Genomic DNA, 20,858 nt, shown 5'->3' on the forward strand with positions numbered 1-20,858 from the left:
CGACAAGTGGTGCGTTGGTCCTCACCCGGGATCTGAACCTGTGAACCCCGGGCCGCCGAAACAGAGCTCATGAACTTAACCGCTATGCCACTGGGCCAGCCCCCATACCCATATTTTTAGGGCACCTAGTTTCTTAAATTAGAATGAGAATTATATCTTATTGATAATTATTGATTCAATAAAGTATTGAAATCAATACTTTACACAAGAAAAGTATATTTGAAACACTGTTAAAAATTAAATTAAGGCCCAGATACCAACGGACAAATATTGTATGATTCCAGGCAGATGTGGTACCTGAAATAGGCAAACTCACAGAGATAGACAGTAGAGTAGAGGTTACCAGCAGCTGGGGAGAGGGAGGAATGGGGAGTTAGTGTTTAATGGGTACAGAGTTTCTGTTTGGGATGACAAAAAAGCTCTGGAAATGGATAGAGGTGACGGTTGCACAATATTGTGAATGTACTTATTGCCACTGAATTGTACACTTAAAAATGGTTAAAGTGTCAAATTTTACATTATATATATTTATTACAATTAAAATGTATATATTTAAAAATCAAATTAAGGACACTTTCAAAGTGGGGTGTTGGATTGATTGCTGGGTCCCTGAGACAGAGTGCTGTTGGCTCACTGACTCTCTCAAGTGGATGAGGGCACTGCCAGGCAAGAGAAGGGGTGAGACCAACGTGGCTGCTCACCAGGAAAACAGAGAATACCATGGCCATTCCTGCAAAGTGGGTACAGCTGCAGGTGAGCTAGGCCTCTGAAAATCGGCACCAGCACGGGTGCCAAATACTTACGAGTCCTGATTCAAATGCATTAAGTGGATCTGGTATTTTGGGGAATCTCACTGTGGATCAATTTCATAGAGCAGATAACCACTCCAAAATTTGTCAAGTTAATAAATACAAGATTTGGGTTGAATTTACATAATACGTGTTTGTAGGTTCACTGGCCATGACCTTTGATAGTTGCAAGTGAACTTCTCCTTTCATTAAATGTCATTCCAAATGCCAGGCAGCATTTGGAAGCAAACGCTGCTCTGCCTGTTGCTAAGTGTTTTTCAGTATAATAAATTTGGTTTCAATCAGATGGAAGAAGCAAAGTGCTTACCTTAAATATCTAGGGTTCTTGCAATGTACTCACTCCCAATTCTATCTTACTGTGAAGAGCAAGTTCACTCTGCATGTCCACCCAACACAAGATGCCAGGCTCTTCTAAGTGGCTAACTTGATGGGCTCCTGGAAATGGCCACCTGCCAGCAGTGCCATTGAGAAGGATGCCAGTCCTGAGGACAGTTGAAAATAATTTCTTTCCTATCCACCTCTACAAAGTAGATTAGGGCCTTGCTGGGCTTTAGTTTTTCCGAAAGCAACAGAGTGCTGGCAAAGTGGCCTCAACCCAGTGGAAGAAACAACCCTAGTAGAGACTGGAAATCAGAAGTGTTTCGATGGAGGTAGGAGGTGATGGCAGAGTAGAGGCTAGGGGTCAAGGAGTCCAGGGTTTGAATCCTAGCTTTATTCCTACAAGCTGTGCGATATTCTTCAGCACCAATAACCTCATCCATTATAATAACATATAATCTGACATATAAAAGTCATACTCATTATATTTAAGATTTTTTGTAAGGATCAGATGAGATGAAACACGACACGTACAGGAACAAAGGAATTAATTTATCAACTATTCTTAGACTCATTCATAAGTTTTCTATTTAAAAGAGAAAATGCACACAAAGTGCCTCCCAACTTCTGTTGAGGAAGCTTTTAAAATAGACTCCACTGGTATTTATGGAGCATCCACCATGATGAAGGTCCAGCGCTACTCCTCGTGCTGGACACAGCGGGGTATAAGACATGTCTTTAATTTCAAGGAACTTAGAGTCTAACAAAGCAGATAAGTAAATCACGGCTAAGTCTGATCATGGCCCTCTCCAATTCCAAAACTTTCAATGGCTCTCTGCCACTTAAGAAAAAATTCCAACTCTTAGTATGGGATTAAATCGATTGTTTTCATCTGTAAAAACTATGTTGCAGGGAGTTGTAATCAGAGTTAATTTATGTAAAGCACCAATCGCAGAATCTGGTGTAAGGTAGCTACTCAATTAATAGTTCATACTAATTATTATTATCATCCTTATTATTAAATCAACCTCTTTCCTCTCAATCTCTCATTATTCCACCTCACACCTCTTACACTGGACCCAACCAGTCCACGATGTTCCTCAACCACGCACCGCCCTCTCCCTTCTCCTCACCTTTGTTCACTCGCCCTTCTGTCTGGAATGCCTTGCTCCCATCTCTGCCGTCTGGGATCCTAGCCATCCTTCAATGGAGGAGGCAGCTCAAACTGCCTCCTCCATGTCCTCACCGCTCCCAAACCAGACCAAGTTATCTCGTGCCTTTGTGATCCCACAGCATTTTCTCACCTTCCCCAATTGAGTTCACCCACATATTCACTTTCCCTAACTGAGCAGAAATTCATAAATTTCACTTTAAAGGAAGGCACTAAGAATAAAGTCAAGGCTGGAAAATTTTTATTACAAACTGTCTAACTGAATACCATGAAAGTGACATGATAATAACAGCTAACATTTTCTAAAGCTTTACGTGCATTAACTCTTTTAGATTTTACAACTCTGATAGAGGCTGCTTTATTTTCCCTATTTCATGGGTGGATCAACTGAGACCCAAAGAGGTTAAGTAACTTGCTGAACACTACACAGCAATTAAGTGGCAGGTTTGTATTCACACCTAGGAATTTTGTCTCAAGAACTTATGCTCTTAAATACTACATTATATTGTTTCCCAACAGCATTATAGCAATTTATTATGTACTAGTAAAAAAAGTCTATGACAACTCTAATCAGTTTTCTCAGGGAGATCCATTAAGGTGTTCTGTTCTGTATTTAGATCCTTAAAGTCCCGTGAAGAATTGTCTTCTCCTTCGCAGCCTTCCTGATTGAGGCTACTATTGCTTACAGACAATTCTTGTGCTAATCAACACTAGACAGCCCTCGATAGGCTACCGCCACCATATCACCGCATGGACCCATATACACGGTCTGCAGGGGGCAGTTCAAGATAAGCACCTACTACATCGGGAAGCACCTGAAGCTGTAATGGAAACGGCAGCAGTCTATTGCCTTCTCAAGTTTTTGTCAGTAGGTATTTAGGATGCTTTCGAGTACTGGGTCTCACAAAAGAGCAATTCCACAGTCGGTACCTCCCGGTACATGAACTGCAGCAATAACTGGCAAAGGTCGCAGCCCCACAGACAGTGCAGTGCAAAATAACTAAAGGTGAACCACGAGTCTGCATTCATTCCCCTTAGCCACGGTGTATTTCCTGATGGATCTTCTACACAGCCAAAGAACAGGTCAGGCTTTTAAAAGAATGCAACGCTCAGGAGAGAAAAATAAGAAATGCAGCAAAGGTTCTTCACTGTGCAAAATAGACAAAGATCGACTTACATGAAATGCTGAAAAGTGATGTGGTATTGAATGTTTCCAAGTCAGTGGTCAATCAACACATGTTGTTGACCGACCAATTTCTTAATTCCTTAATCTAACGATGGTTCAACTTTTATCATTTTTATAGGCATTTAGAAAAATGAAGGTTGGGTAAGAATATCACGCAAAAAAAGACGCAAATCTCAAATTGAAATTCTCTCTTCCATCTTACTGACTCTAACTAAAACATTAATAGGAAAAAATATGTATTATAGTTATAATATATATTATAAAATAATACATAGTATTAAACAGTCTTCCCCTGATGTCAAAATATTGTTTAAAAAGATGGGCAACATGCCTCATACACTGATCTCCATAAAATCCCATTCTGAATTCCTTGCTCACAAGTGCAAATGATGATTTTTAGTGGCATTTTTAACATGTGATATTAAAAAACCATCCTACTTCTCCCTTTGAAAAGGAACTTTTGAGGATGCCAAATTAATTTTGGAGATGACTTTTCATTTTATTTAAGCCAAGATATTTTTTTCTCCTCTGCTATTTTAACCCAATAGAATTCTTAGAAATGAAAAAATAGTAACAAGTATATTCCTGGAGTAGAATAGCCTTTGAAAATTGAAAATGTTACATCAATCCTTTAATGTTATCCAGTCTTGGCTTTTTAAATCCCCTTAAGAAAAAAATACCACATATTCATATCACGTCGCCAGCATTGGATGTGTCATTTCTTTGGATTTCTGATTTGGCCAATGCGATTTTTCATGACATAAAACAGTTAAAAAAGAAATTTCTAGTAACTTCACAAACATGGCTACTGAAAAGCTGAAGGGATTCTACCTGATGTTAGAATTTTCAAATACCAAAGATTCACTCTAGTATAGTTTAGTTAAAATGGTCTGACGCTGAATCCAACTACTTTTGTAAAAATTATTTAACCAAAAACATCTACTTTTTGTCATTTTTACGACATGGTAATCAAGACTGAGCTTATCTGAAAATTTTAAAATCTTATCTGAAGGATTACTTGTATATTTCTAAATGAGTTCTTTCCTTTTTTCTTACCTTCCATAAATATTCATTAAGGTATATTATGTGCAGGGAAGGGCTTAATATTTGGAATACAAGGCTTAAAATAAACCAATCTCCACTCTCATGAGCCATCCACAGAGACAGCTTCATGAACAAAGAATTGCAATGTATAGTGCTAACACAGGAAGTGGGGACATTTCCATTATGCCTCAATGAATGAGGAGTTCACTGGGTAGAGAAACAGAATTTCATGCAGAAGAATCAGCATGAAGAAAGGCATGGTTATTAAAATACATAGTATGTTTAGAAAGGAAAGACGTGTTGTGTGGAGAGATGAGTGGGATGGGAGAAGAGATTTAAATGATAAGTGGATCATGAATTCCTAGGGGTCTTGAATGTCACGCAAAGAAGTTCACATTTTATCTTATAGGGAAGGGAAAGCTAACACAATCCTTTAAATTTTTCCTTTCACTTCATCACATTCATTCATTACTCTGAAAAATACCAAAGGAATATTATTTTTAAAGAAAGAAGTAACAATCACTCTAATAATACAAAGATTGTAATTTTTGCTTTATTTACTTCTAGTCTTTGTTGACAGGCTTACATTGTCGTCATTACTTTGTAATCAATGTGTACATACGATTTTGAAGCACAAATTTTATACTTAACATTGTATTAGAAACACTCTTCCATACTTCTACACGCTATTCAAGGGTTTTCAGGGATGGGAATGATTCAATCAGACCCTTTCTTTCAGAAGATGATTCTCAAAATAGGAGGATGAATGGAATAAAGGCAGGAAAGACTTATGGCAAGAATACTCTTTTGGAAACGGCTGCAGTAGTCCAGGCAAGTGATGCTAATGGCCTGAAACAGAACAAAGGCAAGGGAATGAAGAAGAGTGGGCAGACTGCCAAATATTTAAGAGGCAAAACTACAGCATGTGGTCAAGTGATGAAGTGCAGGAAGCACAGAAGGTGTCCAGCATCGATGACGGGCTGGTTGGTGATCATGTTTCTCTAGACAAGAAACTCGTAAAGGGAGACAGGAGAGTGACAGGTGTAAGTTTAGACTCAAGTTGAAGGCACCTACAGATATCCAATTAAAGCCATCTGGGAGGGAGTTGAAAGCCAACGATCTTCAACTCCGAAGAGAAAGAGAGAGCAACGTTAGTCATTAGAGCACAGCTGGTAATGATGCCATGAGGTGAAGGCACCTTCAGGGAGAGCATGAGCAGTAATGAACTCTGTTGAGTTTCTTTCAGTTTTCACTCCAACAGTGTGCAAATGTGGCAGTTTAATTCTAATTTCTTTTAATGCACAGCAAACACCTCCCTTCAAAGCTCTCAAATTGTCACCAAGGAAGGGTATCTTCCAAGTAAATCATCTGTTTTGATGATGCCTATTATAGGACAATTCACTGCATTTCCTGAACCGGTGTGGTTTTACTCACAGTTATACCAAACCACACAGCTTCTCTGAAGGACTGATGCAATTATTTGCCCATGACAGATAGCATCAGCAAGAAGAGCAAGTTATAACACATTTCACAGAAGGCACGCTTGGTACTGCTTTACAGAACACTGGCTTAGGTACAGGAAGGGTATCTAACTCCTCTAACACAGAAAGCATTTAAAGATGGTCTTCAGGGAGGGTACCAGACTGGCTCTCTTCTTATTTATATCTGCCTTCCAAAAGCAGTGCCTATGACTTAGGTGGCCATTTGGAAATCCTGCAGTTCTCAAGGATGCCTCACAGTAAACAACACAAGTGACATACATTAGTTAGTACCCCCTTATCCGCAGTTTCAATTTCTACGGTTTCAGTTACCCGAGGTCAACTGCAGTCTGAAAATATTAAACGGAAAATACCATTAATGAACAATTCACAAATTTTAAATTGCATGCCATTCTGATAGCGTGACAAAATCTTGCACATCTCACTCCATCCCGCCCAGGATGTGAATCATCTCTGTCCAGCGTAGCCATGCTATATACACTATCCGCCCATTAGTCACTTAGTAGCCCTCTAGGTTATCAGATAGACAGTCAAGGTATTGCAGTGCTTGTGTTCAAGTTACCCTTATTTTACTTAATAATGGCCCCAAAGTGCAAAAGTAGCGATGCTGGCAATTCAGATATGCCAAAGAGAAGCTGCAGAGTACTTCCTTTAAGGGAAAAGGCGAAAGTTCTCAACTTAATAAAGAAAGAAAAAAAATAATATGCTCATGTTGCTAAGATTTATGGTAAGAATGAATTTTCTATCCATGAAATCGTTAAGAAGGAAAAGAAATTCGTGCTAGTTTTGCTGTCACACCTCAAATATGTATGTATAGGAAATAACAGTATATATAGGGTTTGGTACTATCCATGGTTTCAGGAATCCACTGGTGGGGTCTTGGAATGTATCTCCCACAAATTCGGGGGGACTACTGTAGTTTCTAACTAGACAAGTGCTCTTTTAGTACAAGTTTTTCTCCTTTCCAACCACAGATGGCTACTTGTAGGGGAATATTTCATGCACCACTGGAGACCTCCAAAACAGCAACACCAGCATCTGGTATTTTGCTAAAATCACGTGTTTTATAATTTCTTTAATTTTGTCCCTAGTTATTCCTCCACCTTAAAGCCTTTAACAAAGTCTCAGAGACACTTATGTCAACAACTATACATTTCTCTTCCATAGCTGATAGCCTGTGCACCTGCCTCTTGCGTCACCAAAGCAGCCTTCAGCCCCACCCACCTGGCTGGAAGAGGCTATGCAGAAGAAAATCTAGTCAGTTCTCCATGAAACACATATTAAAAAGCCTCTTTTGGGGCTAGCACCGTGGCCAAGCGGTTAAAGCTCTGTGCGCTCTGCTTCACTGGCCTGGGTTCGCGGGTTCAGATCCTGGGCACAGACCTACTCCACTCATCAACCACATTGTGGAAGCATCCCACATACAAAATAGAGGACGATTGGCACAGATGTTAGCTCAGGGCTAATCTTCCTCAAGCAAAGAGAAAAAAAGAGGAAGATTGGCAATGGATACTAGCTCAGGGCGAATCTTCCTCACCAAAAAAAAAAAAAAAAAAAGCTTCTTTTGCCCTTAACGTTGCTTTGGGAACCATGCTTTTTTCCCTTCCCTTAGCTGAGAATGTGAGAAAAAGCCCATTCCCAATCCACTCTGTTACACCTTTCTGCTTTCCAAACCTCCTGTCATCAAAATTAGATGGAGACCCAGAAGAAGATGCTTTCCTGTCACTGCGCTTGAATGTGCCTTTTCACACGAACTTAATTCAGGATCGGCACAACTTCTCTAAGTAAAACCATGACTAAGCAAGAGTCAAAAAAAGTTGCAGGGGCTGGCCCAGTGGCGCAAGTGGTTAAGTGAGCGCGCTGCTCTTCGGCAGCCCGGTTTCGCGGGTTCGGATCCCAGGCACGCACTGACGCACCGCTTGGTAAGCCATGCTGTGGCAGCGTCCCATATAGGGTAGAGGAGGATGGGCATGGATGTTGGCTCAGGGCCACTCTTCCTCAAGGAAAAAAAAAAGGGGGAGGATTGGCATCGGATGTTAGCTCAGGGCTAGTCCTCCTCACAAAAAAAAAAGGTTGCCGGGGCCAGTCCAGCGGCATAGTGGTTAAGTTCACCCACCCCTCTTCGGCGGCCCAGGGTTCACAGGTTCGGATTCCAGGTGCGGACCTACACACCACTTGTCAAGCCATGCTGTGGTGGTGTCCCATATAAAGTAGAGGAAGATGGGCACGGATGTTAGCCCAGGGCCAATCTTCCTCAGCAAAAAGGGGAGTATTAGCAACAGATGTTAGCTCAGGGCTAATCTTCCTCACCAAAAAAAAAAAAAAAAAAAAAGTTGCAAACAAAAGGTTTAATGCATTTGGTAGTGGTTATCTTAATAGCTAATAAATTTCCTGAATACCCCACTTGCTCCCTTAAAGGCTGGCGTGGCTTCTATGAGTTCTTCTGTTTGGTTTCTGACTTGAACTGTCAGATCTTCTACCAGGGCTGGATCCACAGCAAGGGCATCCAGGAGTTGCACCAGAAGCAACAGCACCCTGCCAATCTCTTCTGGATCCTCCAGGGCCAGGCCTGCCCTTGCTGGAGCAAGTGGAGGAGGAAAGGGGGCCAAGGGTCACCACTGCAGTCTGTTAACATCAGATTCAAATTCTGAATCTGCTGCTGTCACTGTGGGGGCTTTGATGTGCATCCACTGCAGCTTAACTTTATCCCTTTCAGCAATGAGACCACTCTCCTGCCACTAGAATTGACAACCTGCAAGCCCTAACAGCCAAAAAAAATACCATTCAAAATAAACTGGCAAGGGCAGCAGGTGTGGCTTTGGGAGCCAAGGATAAGCTTCTAGGTTACTGCTCGTATCCTCAGATCTTTCTCCAGTCCTGTCACTCTACTCCAGCTCCCCACAGCTGATGTTTTTGCAATTCTAGACTGAGTCAGGGGCCACTGCCATTACTAGGGACACTCAGAGTCAGTGGTTGAAGAGAAAGAGACATAAAAAGGTTTCCAAAAGAGCCTCTGACCTAGGTAAACACTTTACACATTTAGACAAAACGGGGTTTCTAAAGAGTTCAGAGAATATGCTGACCTCACATCCCGAAAAGGCTAGGCAGTTGATGAGTGAATGCACCATCATGGTTTGATGGTGCTGAGATCAACAAGCAAACATTTCCTGGGTACCTACAATGTGCTCAGACCGAGACCCTATGCTGCACTTGAGGAGGCAAAGAGGAGGATGAAAAATAGACTCAAACCCCAGTGTGTAAAAGAGTTATCTGTGGTGAGTTTCTTGGGCTCAACATCCCCAGAAATTCTGACTCATCGAGCCTAGTGCTGCTGAATCTGCAACTTGAATCCACACGTACAGATGATTCGGATGCAGGAGATCCTGGGGCTAGACCACCTTTAAGAAACACTGAACTATGATCTGATTCCTGCCCTCAAGCAGTCTGCAACCCAGATGGGATGATAACCAACACCCACAAGCAATGCACAGTCATAGATTGTTTTTAATAATACAGGCTCTAAATGTTATAGGAGTTCATAAAGAACAGGCAGTGAAGTCCTGAGCATTCAGGGCAGACTTTGTGAACACGAGCCGGGCTGAGTGGTCAGGCAGGACTTGGATAGAAAGAGACAGCCCCATGCAATTGTTCCTGAATCAGCGTGACAAGGTGGCCACAGCATACAGCATAAATGAAGATGAAGACATGAGCTAGAAGCCTGCCACCAAACACGTGTAAAGAGGCTTCACATGCTGACTGCAGGGAGGAGACTGTCATCAGGAGAATCATAAAACCCGCATTTCCAGATAACACTATGTTTGCATTTTCATTCTGCCGCATTCATGTGGTTTCCTGCACTTCATAATTTAACATTTGTAAGAGAAAAAAATGCTGTTATGAAACCCAAATAATGCACCACTCTGAGGCAGCCAGCCAGCTGCTCACAAGAGTGACATCTGAGCATCATTTAAAGTGTCATTCACAGCTCTGCTTCAGAAAAGGGATGTTTAGTAAGAAGGAAAAATAATAAATTCTGTTCAGTGTAAAACAAGGTTTGGGGCTCCACGGGACTGAAGGACTGGTAGATAACCCACAACACGGTGACAGCAAACACGGAGAAGGAACAAGTTAGATCCCTGACAGAAAAATAAAGGACAATAATTCAAAAGAAGCCTATCTTATTTATTCAAATATTATATTCATATAGCACTGTACCACGTTTTCTTTAATGTTAGAAGGGAATAAATTATTAACCACAGACATTGCAAGGCCTACTTGACCAAAGGGCTGGTTCACAAGATCGGTGCCAGTAGGGAGAAGGGACCCCTAGGTGCCTGGCCCCTTTCCTCCACATTGGCTGGTCCAATGAACACCCCCTGCGAAGGATGACTTGCCAAGGGACACACAATAAATTCAGTTGAGCAAGAATCAGAGGATATACTTATTTAATTAATCTCACTGGAGTGAACTGTGAAATTTTAAATTTGCAAGAGACGGTGGAGATCATCGAGGCCTGTACTCACATTTTCACAGGTGACTCATTTCAAGAGGAGGAGTAAGTTGTCCAAGGTCCCCAAGATAGGTGGGAAGAACTGGGCTTCCGTTGAGGACTCCGTTTCCAAGAAATACAATGAAGTAGGTTGATAAAACTTCTTTGGAGGTCCACATCATTTTGGTGTATAGTTTGGAATTTATTTATTGTTTATTTACAGTTTGGAGCATTTGAATTCCACCCCCAAACCAAGACTGTCATTCAGGGCACCGTGTTTAGTTAAAAGGTACTGGAGTATAAACATTTGGTGAACAGGACTTGGAAACTCCTAATGCCTCTCACCACACCCATCCCAACACTTCACTATAGGGTAACGAAGTTGCCATCAGACTGAATCTACTATCTCTTGTATGATTAATACCTTATGCTCACAGCTAAAATGGAACATCTGGAAGATGTAATTTGTTTGTTGTTTGTGTGTTTAGTCATTTGGGTTTTTAAATTTTTTTCCTTGTTGCTCTTTTCTAATCACAAACGCATTCTACTCAGATCTCACTATTTTGTAAATTTCAGAAACAAACACACTAAGTAAATTCAGTTGCTCCCTTGGTTCTCCATCACTAGAGCAACCTTTTCTCAAACATCCTGTTAGTTGGGTTGCAGCAAAAGAGCCATGCACTTGAACAAGATGTCCTAGGACACCAAATAAATGACGACTAATGAAATTTAAAGCAAATAAAAGACAAATCGTTCAGATGACTTACCCAAAACCATCTGCGTTTCAAGACCGTTTGTGCAGGCTGAAGTCCACTCTTTCTCTCTTGCTCAGGATCTGCAGCAGCACTACTTTTGAGGCCTCAAAAGAAACTCTTTCATTTTGCTCCAGTATGCTGCAATAAAACAAAACAAAACACCAAGTCAGAATGAAAATGCCACTTCAAGCAGTTAGTTGATATTCAGGGGGAAATCCCTGGCCTTTTTCAGATGTATATTTTATAACCTCAAGCAAGCATGTCAATTACCAGAACGCAGCTATCGTGCAACTGATCTACATATGGTACCCTAAAATACTGGAGGTGGGGGCAGAGGAAGAAAGGGAGAAAGCAAAGCACCTTCTGGGGTACGTTCTGCATCTCGAAAATTATGACATCCACCAGCGGGAATGTGCCTGCAAAATTTCAAGGTTACTAATTGAAATAAGTAAAGAACGATTCATTACGTTGAAATAATTAAAGACACCCACGTGCAGTGAGCAAGAGCATAGAGCGGAGGAAGTTTTGTTTCAAGCTAAAATTCATCTGTTTCTGTCCATTAAAGACTCAAATTGATTGAGCTAATATTAATATTTCTAAACAAAGGGCTATTAGGATTGAGCAAAAAAGAAATTTTCCATTTTGCACTACAAATAGGTAATTGATGGGTTTTCGTTCTGACTCGCGATAAATCTTGGTAAATCCCTTCTCCAACCAAGTTGGACAGTAGCATTTACTTTACACACTGAATATGAAGTGAATGGTTAAACTATGCATGCCTCTCCACCCCCACTCAGAGCAGCTGATGAAGCCTACACATTAGAGCTGCGTGTGACAAGGTCGCTCTGAAAAGCTCTCTTCTGCCTTGTGAGCTTATAACGCTCACTTGTCACAGGGAGTTGTTCTAGCTTCTTCTGATGCTTAGTCAATTCCACCCCACTGTTTGTTTTTTGATAATGGCCATTTAAGAGCCTGTAAACGGTATTCAAAAGATGTCTACATCCTTTTTTAGCCTTTTATGAGCTCTTCCTCATCTATTTTGCAAGTTCACTGGAAGGCTGTCACCCAGTTCTCTAACTATGATGACTGCATCCTACTTGTAACTCTAAACTCTCTATGAATCTCCAAAGGTCCCGAGGCGATGGCTAAGGATCTCATCATCAAATAACTCAGTTGTACGAAAGAGGATATACTTTTATGCCTCACTAGGTTGCTGTGTGAATAACCAATTCCTTGAAAGCCTTCTGAAGCTATTACTTTATGGAATACTCAACATTTTCTAAAAGGACTTTTTGGGGGTTGTGTATATCTGTGGTTCAATTCATGTAGGCACTTAAAACTTTTGAGGAGGAGGAGAAAGCCGCTCTTGGTTAATGTTTAAACGAGTTGAGCTACTATATTTTCAGTCTAGCTGGGAGAGCAACTGCCTGAAAATGGCAAAGTCATTTTTATTTTCTCAATGCTATCAGTACCCACCGAAAGTGGGGTTGTAACGATTTTACTAGTTTTCTGTGCAGTTTTCATGAAATGTAACTCAGCTCCCACTCAAATGTGTAATAGTAACATATTGATACAAATCAACATAAGCCAGGAAGTTCAAAGCATGACAAACTGTCTTACGCTTATCATTTTGGTAAAAACAGAATTTGCACAGAGAGGAGGAGGATTTAAGCAAGCCCACTGGGAGTTATTGGCTGGTATCAATCTTCTTTTACTAAAAATAAATTGCTGCATTTCTCTTATTGGTTACCAGCTTTATATCTTGGTATCTTAGAAGTGAAACGGTCTTTGTCATCTAGTTCAAAATTCTTCTGCAAATGAAGCTGCTGGCCCAGAGAGGTTGATGGACCTCTTAAAGTCACACAGCAAGTTAATTTGTGCTTTGACTAAACTCTGGGCTTAATCACTCATGCCCACTGACTCTTAATAGCCATCACTGAATGTAATGTAATGTGGTGTTGGTTCAAAAAGTTTACCAGAAACACAACACTTTCTCATAGGACTCTTTCTCTCTTTTTCTGTTTTGTTTTTGCCCTAAAGAAAGAAATTCATTTCTGGATTATATTCTTGTCACCTAGTGGAGCAAAATTATCTGGAAGAGGCAGAATGGCTCCATTATTAGCTCAAGGCCCTTCACTGGCTGCCAAAGCCAGGTGTCCAGAGGAGCAAGGCTTATAAACTATTTGTATAGGAGTAAAAAAAAAAAAAGACTCATCTGAGTGACAAGATTTTCCATTCTTATCTCTGTAGATGTGAAGCAGTTGGAAGTGATTCATTTTGTGATTTACAGCCGACGCTCAATTACACACAGTGTAACAAGTCTGAGACAATTTTTATCAAAAGAAAACCACTGAAAACTCTACACACCTCCTTTTAAGTAAGAATTTCAATATACTTCCTTCCTTGAGCAAACTTTTCAGCAGTGCTGCTAATAACCAACGAAACAAACTGGCTTGAGTTTAATCTCTTTTGCCTACCCACTCTTGTTTGCCAGTTGAAGTTATAAATAGAGATAAGACCAAAAATTCAGAAAGGAGAAAAGAATGCCAGGGGCCTAGAGCATTCACAGATATACCTGAACACTGAAAACCAGCTATATAAACAAGGACTTCACTCCATTTGACATCCTTAAGGGGTTTTAAATTTTGATAAGCATTTTTGTGATAATTTTCTGAACAGTTATAAGCAGTAGCAGCAAAGTAGACTACATCAACATAAGTCAGAAACTGCCGCCTAAAAGCCATGAGATTTAACTTTTTTTAGTCTTAATTTTGCAGCTAATTGGATTTTTTAAATTTAAGTCACAATCTCCTAAATAGAATTAGTTCCTTATCAAATAAAGGGACATAAGTAAATGTTCTCCATAACTAATTCCCAATTATAATTCAAGTTGTTTTTATGTATTTGAGTATAAAACAATTCTCTACAAACATGTATCTTATATGATCTATCAGGTACATCCATATTCAAAAATTCAATAACGAGACACAGATTACATAGGAAGAGACTAACAGGCTCATGGTAGAATATCACTTCAGTGGGGAATGGGTGTTCTATTCAACAAATATTGGTGGGAAAACTAGCTCGTCATTTGGAAAGAGTCAGATCCCTATCTTACACCATTCAGAAAATAAATTCTAAATAAATTAAATAATTAAACATATAAATATGTGTTTATACAGACATACATATATATAGTATTTATTATACACATATGCATCATTTTATACAATAAAATACAGAAAAATAATTTTATAATCATGAAAGGCCTGTAGGCCATCGTAAAGACTTTGGCTTTTTACTTCAAGTAAAATGGGAAGACACGAGAGAATGCTGAATGGAGTAGTATAATGATCTGCCTTACGTTTTAAGAGATCATTCCGCCTATTGTATGAAGAATAGCCCATAAGGGGACAAGGCCGAAAACAGAGAGTCCAGTTAGGCTACTGCAAAAATTCAGGGGAGACCACCCAATACACGGACTAAGGTGGTGACACTGGGGGAGGAGGTAGTGAGAACTGGTGAGATTCTGGGTATATTTTGAGGTCAAGCTGACAAGTGGTATAAGAGAAAGAAAAGAGTTAAGAAAGACTCCTCCAAGTTTTTGACTTGATCATCTCTAAGAACAGAGCTGCCCTTCACCAAAATGGAAAAGACTAGAGGAGAAGCAGGTGGCAGGGAGCACCATTTTTCCACGTTAGTTTAAGATGCCTATTAGACATCCCAGTGCAGCAAAGGTAACGGGATGTCGTTTCCAAGATCAGGTCACAAAAAGCCCGTGGCTTCCATCTTGGGTGCTCTCTCTTATTTATTTATGTATTTATTTATTTATTTATTTATTTATTTAATTTCCCCCCAAAGTCCCAGTAGATAGTTGTATGTCATAGCTGCACATCCTTCCAGTTGCTGTATGTGGGACGCGGCCTCAACATGGCCGGATAAGCGGTGAGTCGGGGCACGCCTGGGGTTCAGAGTGCGCGCACTCAACCGCTAAGCCATGGCCGGCCCCGGGTGCTCTCTTGCCTTCTCTCCTGGCTTACTCACTCTGGGGGGAGCTGACTGCCAGGTTGTGAGGCCATCCTGTGGAGGGGCCCATGTGGCCTGCTAGCATCTGTGTGAGTGAACTCGGAAGCAGATCCCAATCACGCCCCTCCCCATCCTTCAGATGAGACTGAAGCCTGGGTTAACAGCTTGACTGCAATCTTATGAAAGGCCTTGAGCCAGAGAGACTCATCTAAGATGTGCCCTGACTCCCACTCACAGAAACTGTGAGATAATAATTTGCTGTTTTAAGCCACCAAGTTTGGGATAGTTTGTTACACATCAGTAAATAAGTAATACAGTTACAATGTACAAGGCTCTGTTCTAGGAATTTTATCTGACTTTTTAACAGTTGGAGAAACTGAGTCACAAAGAAGTTATATTACTTGCCCAACACAAGTAATGGGAAGTGGGAGTCAAACTCAGGTCATCTGACTCAGAGCTTAGGCTCTTCATGACCGCATGACATTACCCTTCTAGAATAACCTTTTCTCCTACTTTGGATGTGCATACCTGAAATTTGACTTTCCACTGCAGAAAGTGCTAACATCACGTAGTTTATACTAACAATGGCCCCGTGCATCTTCACCAAACGTTTTAACCTGCCACATCGCTCTACAGTTCCTCTATTTTTGACATCCCAAACACACTACAATCTATACTCAACTGTCAAAGAAGACGGACGGGTGGCCTCTTGCAGTTTGAAGAGTAACCTCAGCCTCATTCTTTAATTTCAGGCTGGTTAATCTGGGTGACTTAACTATGAGAGAATTTCCAGCCCAGTTTGCAAATGCTCTAATATACATATTCCTATAGACTGAATGTCCTTTTGCACATGTAAAGAGTTCTCCCTAAAACTACCCAGTGGTGAAAAAACACCAAGATTCTGAATAAGATAGCCACAGTAATTTCTGCTTGAATTTTTTAGATAATGAGAGTTCAGCTGGCAATAGAAGGTCACTAAGGATTCAAACAATATTAAGTTTTTAAGTAGGAATTGGCAAGACTAAAATATAAAAAACAAAAGGTCTTGAACCATATAAAATACAATGACTATTGTCCTTTTAATTAGTATTAACAATTTGAGACTTTTCCATTCTTTCCCTGACACGGACACATGAAATACAGAAAGTGAAAGAAATTATCTCTGCACTTCTGTCTTAATACAAATTTAGAATGGCATTGTTGTCGGAAAGGAGCTGGTCATTGTACTCTTCTTATTTTTCAGGAGTGGAATGCCCATCAAGCAGCAGCCAGGAACGTGTTCTTTATCCATACTGTGGAATACTTTTCTTTTGTTTTCACTGTTAGGACTCTACCCACAACCAATGGAAATCAAAGAACAGGAAAGGAAGAATTATAAAAAATATATATATACAAAACCCACTGCCATTTATAAATCTTGCTGTTTCAAAAAGTGACCGTGTTTTATAAAGGCATATGATGCATCGCCAAAGGTATTTTTTGCCATTTAAAAATACCAAACAGTAGTAATAGCTCCACAGTTAGGCTGCTGGGACTCAACCTGCAATTTGGACAATTTGTGTAGGCATGAGATTACTTTGTCTTATGACACAAGGAGCAGATGCTACTAATTAACATACAAAAATGTCTAAAACAGAGTTTTAAAAACATATGAGTTTGGAAATATAAGTAAAAACAGCTTGGAAGATTATAAGCAAAATAGTATAATACAATGAAGGAGGAGTGGTTTTCTTTTTAACAAGAGAGTCAGTCAGATTAGCTGGTACACTTTCATGGGCCTTCCTCTAATTATGTATGGATTTGAAGGAAAGTACTTGATAAATCCTGCTTTTCATTTTTGAAAAATAGGGAGAGGGCACATATATCCTATATTAGCCAGTGTGTTCAGTGAGATGCTGAATTCCACTGTGGAACATTGTGTTATGCTAAAAATAAAAGGAGAATAAAAAAGGTTGGAATAAATTTAAGGAACACTTTTGAGGGACTTTGGTGTATTAATATGTATTGTAAATCTCTAAGAAGGGAGAAGGATGCATCTTGGCCCAAAATTTATTTGACCACAGAACACTTTCTCCAGAAGCAATAAGCAACCGGTAGACATGCATTGACCAGAATGCACCCTAGTAAACAATACACTAAGGCCAGTGGTTCTCAAACTTTTTGGTCTCAAGTCCCCTTTACACTCCTAAAATGTATTGAGGACCCCAAAGAGCTTTTAATTAGGTAGATTATATTTAATGATATTTATTGTATTAGAAATTAAAACAAAGAATTTTAAAATATGTATTAATTAATTTAATACGAATAATAATATGTCCATTGCATGTTATATAAAATAACATATCCTGGTAGTTATTCATATAAAATATGAATATATGAATATGAATGTTCATATAAAATAACTATTTTTCAGAATAAAATAGTTAATGAGAGGAGTGACACTGATTTAAATTTTTGCAAATCTCTTTAACGTCTGGCTTAATGGAAAACAGTTAAATTCTCAACTGTGCCTCTGAATTCAATTTGCTGTGATATGTTGTTTGGTAGAAGTATAGGAAGAAAACATGGCCTTCGTTTTCAGTTAAATGTGGAAATTCTTCTTTGATAGTACACCGAAACTTGACAAGTGATTGTTTCTTAAAGGATAGTGACAATGTGGAATCTGAAACATATCAATGAACTCTTTGTAGTCTTTTATATTAAAATCCATTGGTTAATCTTGCACTTTGGGTAGATCTTTTACCATGCATGATTCTGTAACACCATGCACTGGTCATCTGGAAAATGATATTAGTTCACTGAGCTATGCAGATCTTTCAAATGTCGACACATTTCATTATACAACATCATCACACATCATGTAGCCTCTGGAAGACTCCACTATACACTTGTGACAGAATGGGAATAAAATAGGTAAATAATGTTTGCGTATGATTACAAAAATAGTTTTGACCTTGCAGACCCCCCACAGCCGCCCAAAAGGTCTTGGGAGTTCTTAAAGTGAGAAGTGCTGACTAAGTAGACCTTCCAAGCTCCACAGATCCCTCCCAGAAATAAAAGCATTGAACTGAGTTTCTTTCTTGCCCTTGACTTCTACAAGTCTACCCAGCTCCAGCTCTCTAGGGACCACTGGGTTCAACCTAACAAGGGCTGTTCACCCAGGCTGGCCATGGCCATGACACAAACCATGAAGGCAGAGTAGGAAAGAGTTAGCTGTAAAGAAAACGGGTTGGGGCCAGCCCGGTGGTGCAGCGGTTAAGTGCGCGCGCTCTATTTCGGCGGCCCAGGGTTCACAGGTTCAGATCCTGGACGCGCACTGACGCACCGCTTGTCAAGCCACGCTGTGGCAGCGACCCATATAAAGTAGAGGAAGATGCATACGCGTGTTAGCCCAGGGCCATTCTTCCTCAGCAAAAAAAGAGGAGGGTTGGCATCGGCTGTTAGCTCTGGGCTGATCTTCTTCACACACAAAAAAAGAAAGAATACACATGTCTACTTGGATTCTACCAGGTAAGAATCTGTGAAAGGTGTACATTTTAGACTTCTTTAGCAAACACTTTCTTCCAAACCAGGTTCTAATCATCTAGTAAGGATGTGTTTAACCAGAGACGACAAACTTTTTAAGTACCCTGAAGGAGATTCACAAAGATCTGTTTCACGAAATCAGTTAATGAAGTATGTAGTTATAAACCATCAACAATTTATTAAAAAGTAAAAAGAACTACTAAACAACATTGGTTATCTTTAGGTGTTAAGGTACACATGCAATAAGAATAATAGCTAATATTTGAGTGTTAAGCCTTCAAATAACATTATCTCCTTTTAGCCTTACAACCATACTAGGTGGTGGACCTTTCATTATCCTATTTTAAATAAATGAAGAAATGGAGATTGACGGGGGTAAATAACGTACTCAAGGGGCTAAAGAACTAAGTGACAGATTCAGGACTCCAACTTTATCTGTCTGACACCAAAGATTCTCTCTTAACTCTGCACTATGTTGTCTCATTTCCAATTAACAGATTACTGAACTTCAGTAACCCAGATTCTTCCTCTGGTTCCTCTGGCAGTTATTCCCAAACTCATGAAATAGCCTCTTCATTTTCTAGTTTCACAGTGAGTAGCTGCTCAATGAATTAGTTCAGAGCCCACCCAAATAAATGTACAGAGCAGGAAGATTCTTCTGCCTCCCAAAGTAGACTCGTTATCCTGTGGGAAAAAAAGTCTCACTCAAAAGCCACATATGCTGGATGCTGTGAAGTCCAATCTTTGTATTATTAAAAGGTCATGAGGATGGAGCACTGGTAATGATGTTCTGTAAACAAAGCCCAAGGTACTCTCAGCCCATATTCCCTCTTTATTCCTCTGAAAGCACATTTATGAAACCAGGGCAATGACAATGCGGGTCATCTCTAAGGCATCACAGTAAGGCAAGGAGGTAGTATTATCCTTTTCAAGTGCTTTCTAAACCCTTAGCTCCCTCAGGTCACTATACATCTCTGCCCATTATTTCGCTCACCTCAGTGGCTTTCCATCTGCTAAGCCAGAATCATTAAAAACATAGTGAATGCCTTTCTAGATTTGTCTTCATCATTTTCCAATGTCCAGCTCAAGATATCTGTCCTTCCAGAACTACTCCAGCTCTCCCTTTCCTCAAAGCGCCTCTGGCAGGGACCCCCGTCAATATGGCTTACTTGTGCACTCAGTCCCGGACAATGGGTAATGTTGCTTCATTTGTGTGAGTCTCGTCTTTCACAACTGTTAGTACATGGTGAGTGTTCCCAAGACCTTCTGGAGAATCACTCACAGCACTTCCCACAGAGCCAAATAAAAAATACCATGTTTGCTCCCATTTTTCTTGATTGGGTGACACTAAAGAACACAGGCAGGTATTTTTATGTCAATTTTATTTTTAAACATCCTTCCCTCTGGTCCTAAGATCAAACAAACTTAGCAGTGTGATTCAATCAGAAGTTTTAGATGTTTTTAAAGAGAACAGTAGTCTACAGTGCAATCAATGGTGTTCATTGAGAAGCTCAATGCCGGTTTATTTGTGACATTCTCAGAGTAGAGAGAATTTAGGTCCATCCTAATGTGAATTGATTTTAGAAGAAAGTAGGATACTAAACTAACTCTTAGCAAAAAAATATGGATTTGGGGTACGCACAGAAATCCATTGATACATCGTGCCCTTTCTAAATGCTCAGCCATTCTTAGTAACATCCATCACCTGTAGTCCCATGTCCCACTGAAGTGTTCTGTACATCTCTGTTTTCATGATGAATGCCACAAACTGGCATGAAGCTTTCTAATGAACACTAAAAAGTCTGTGGACCACACACTACAGGATACAGAAAAATCCAGCTCATTCTCTTGGCACCATAATTACTCTTTGAAAACCTGTGCTACATACTTTTTATAAAATGGTACATTCTAATATCAAGTGATAACAACAACAATCATTCTATACTATGTCAAACTCATGAGGCATTTCAGTCTCTTTCAAACTCTCCTTTCTCTCAGACAAACCAAATAAATTGCAGGCTTGTGTACTGCAAGCA

General features: G+C 40.0%; 1 protein-coding gene across 8 annotated transcripts in view; it reads right to left on the minus strand.

The window, feature by feature from the left end:
* ATXN1 (ataxin 1) overlaps positions 1–20,858 on the minus strand; it is a 390,857-nt gene that overhangs the window by 284,416 nt on the left and 85,583 nt on the right. For all 8 annotated transcript variants that reach the window (XM_087438051.1, XM_087438044.1, XM_087438047.1 and 5 more), the window contains one exon: positions 11,284–11,409. The gene's annotated coding sequence lies outside the window, so the exon portion shown is untranslated. The remainder of the gene's footprint in view (positions 1–11,283; positions 11,410–20,858) is intronic.

Source organism: Ceratotherium simum, chromosome 13 (assembly GCF_057802395.1).
Source record: "Ceratotherium simum simum isolate JZ-2026a chromosome 13, ASM5780239v1, whole genome shotgun sequence".
Taxonomy (NCBI): domain Eukaryota; kingdom Metazoa; phylum Chordata; class Mammalia; order Perissodactyla; family Rhinocerotidae; genus Ceratotherium; species Ceratotherium simum.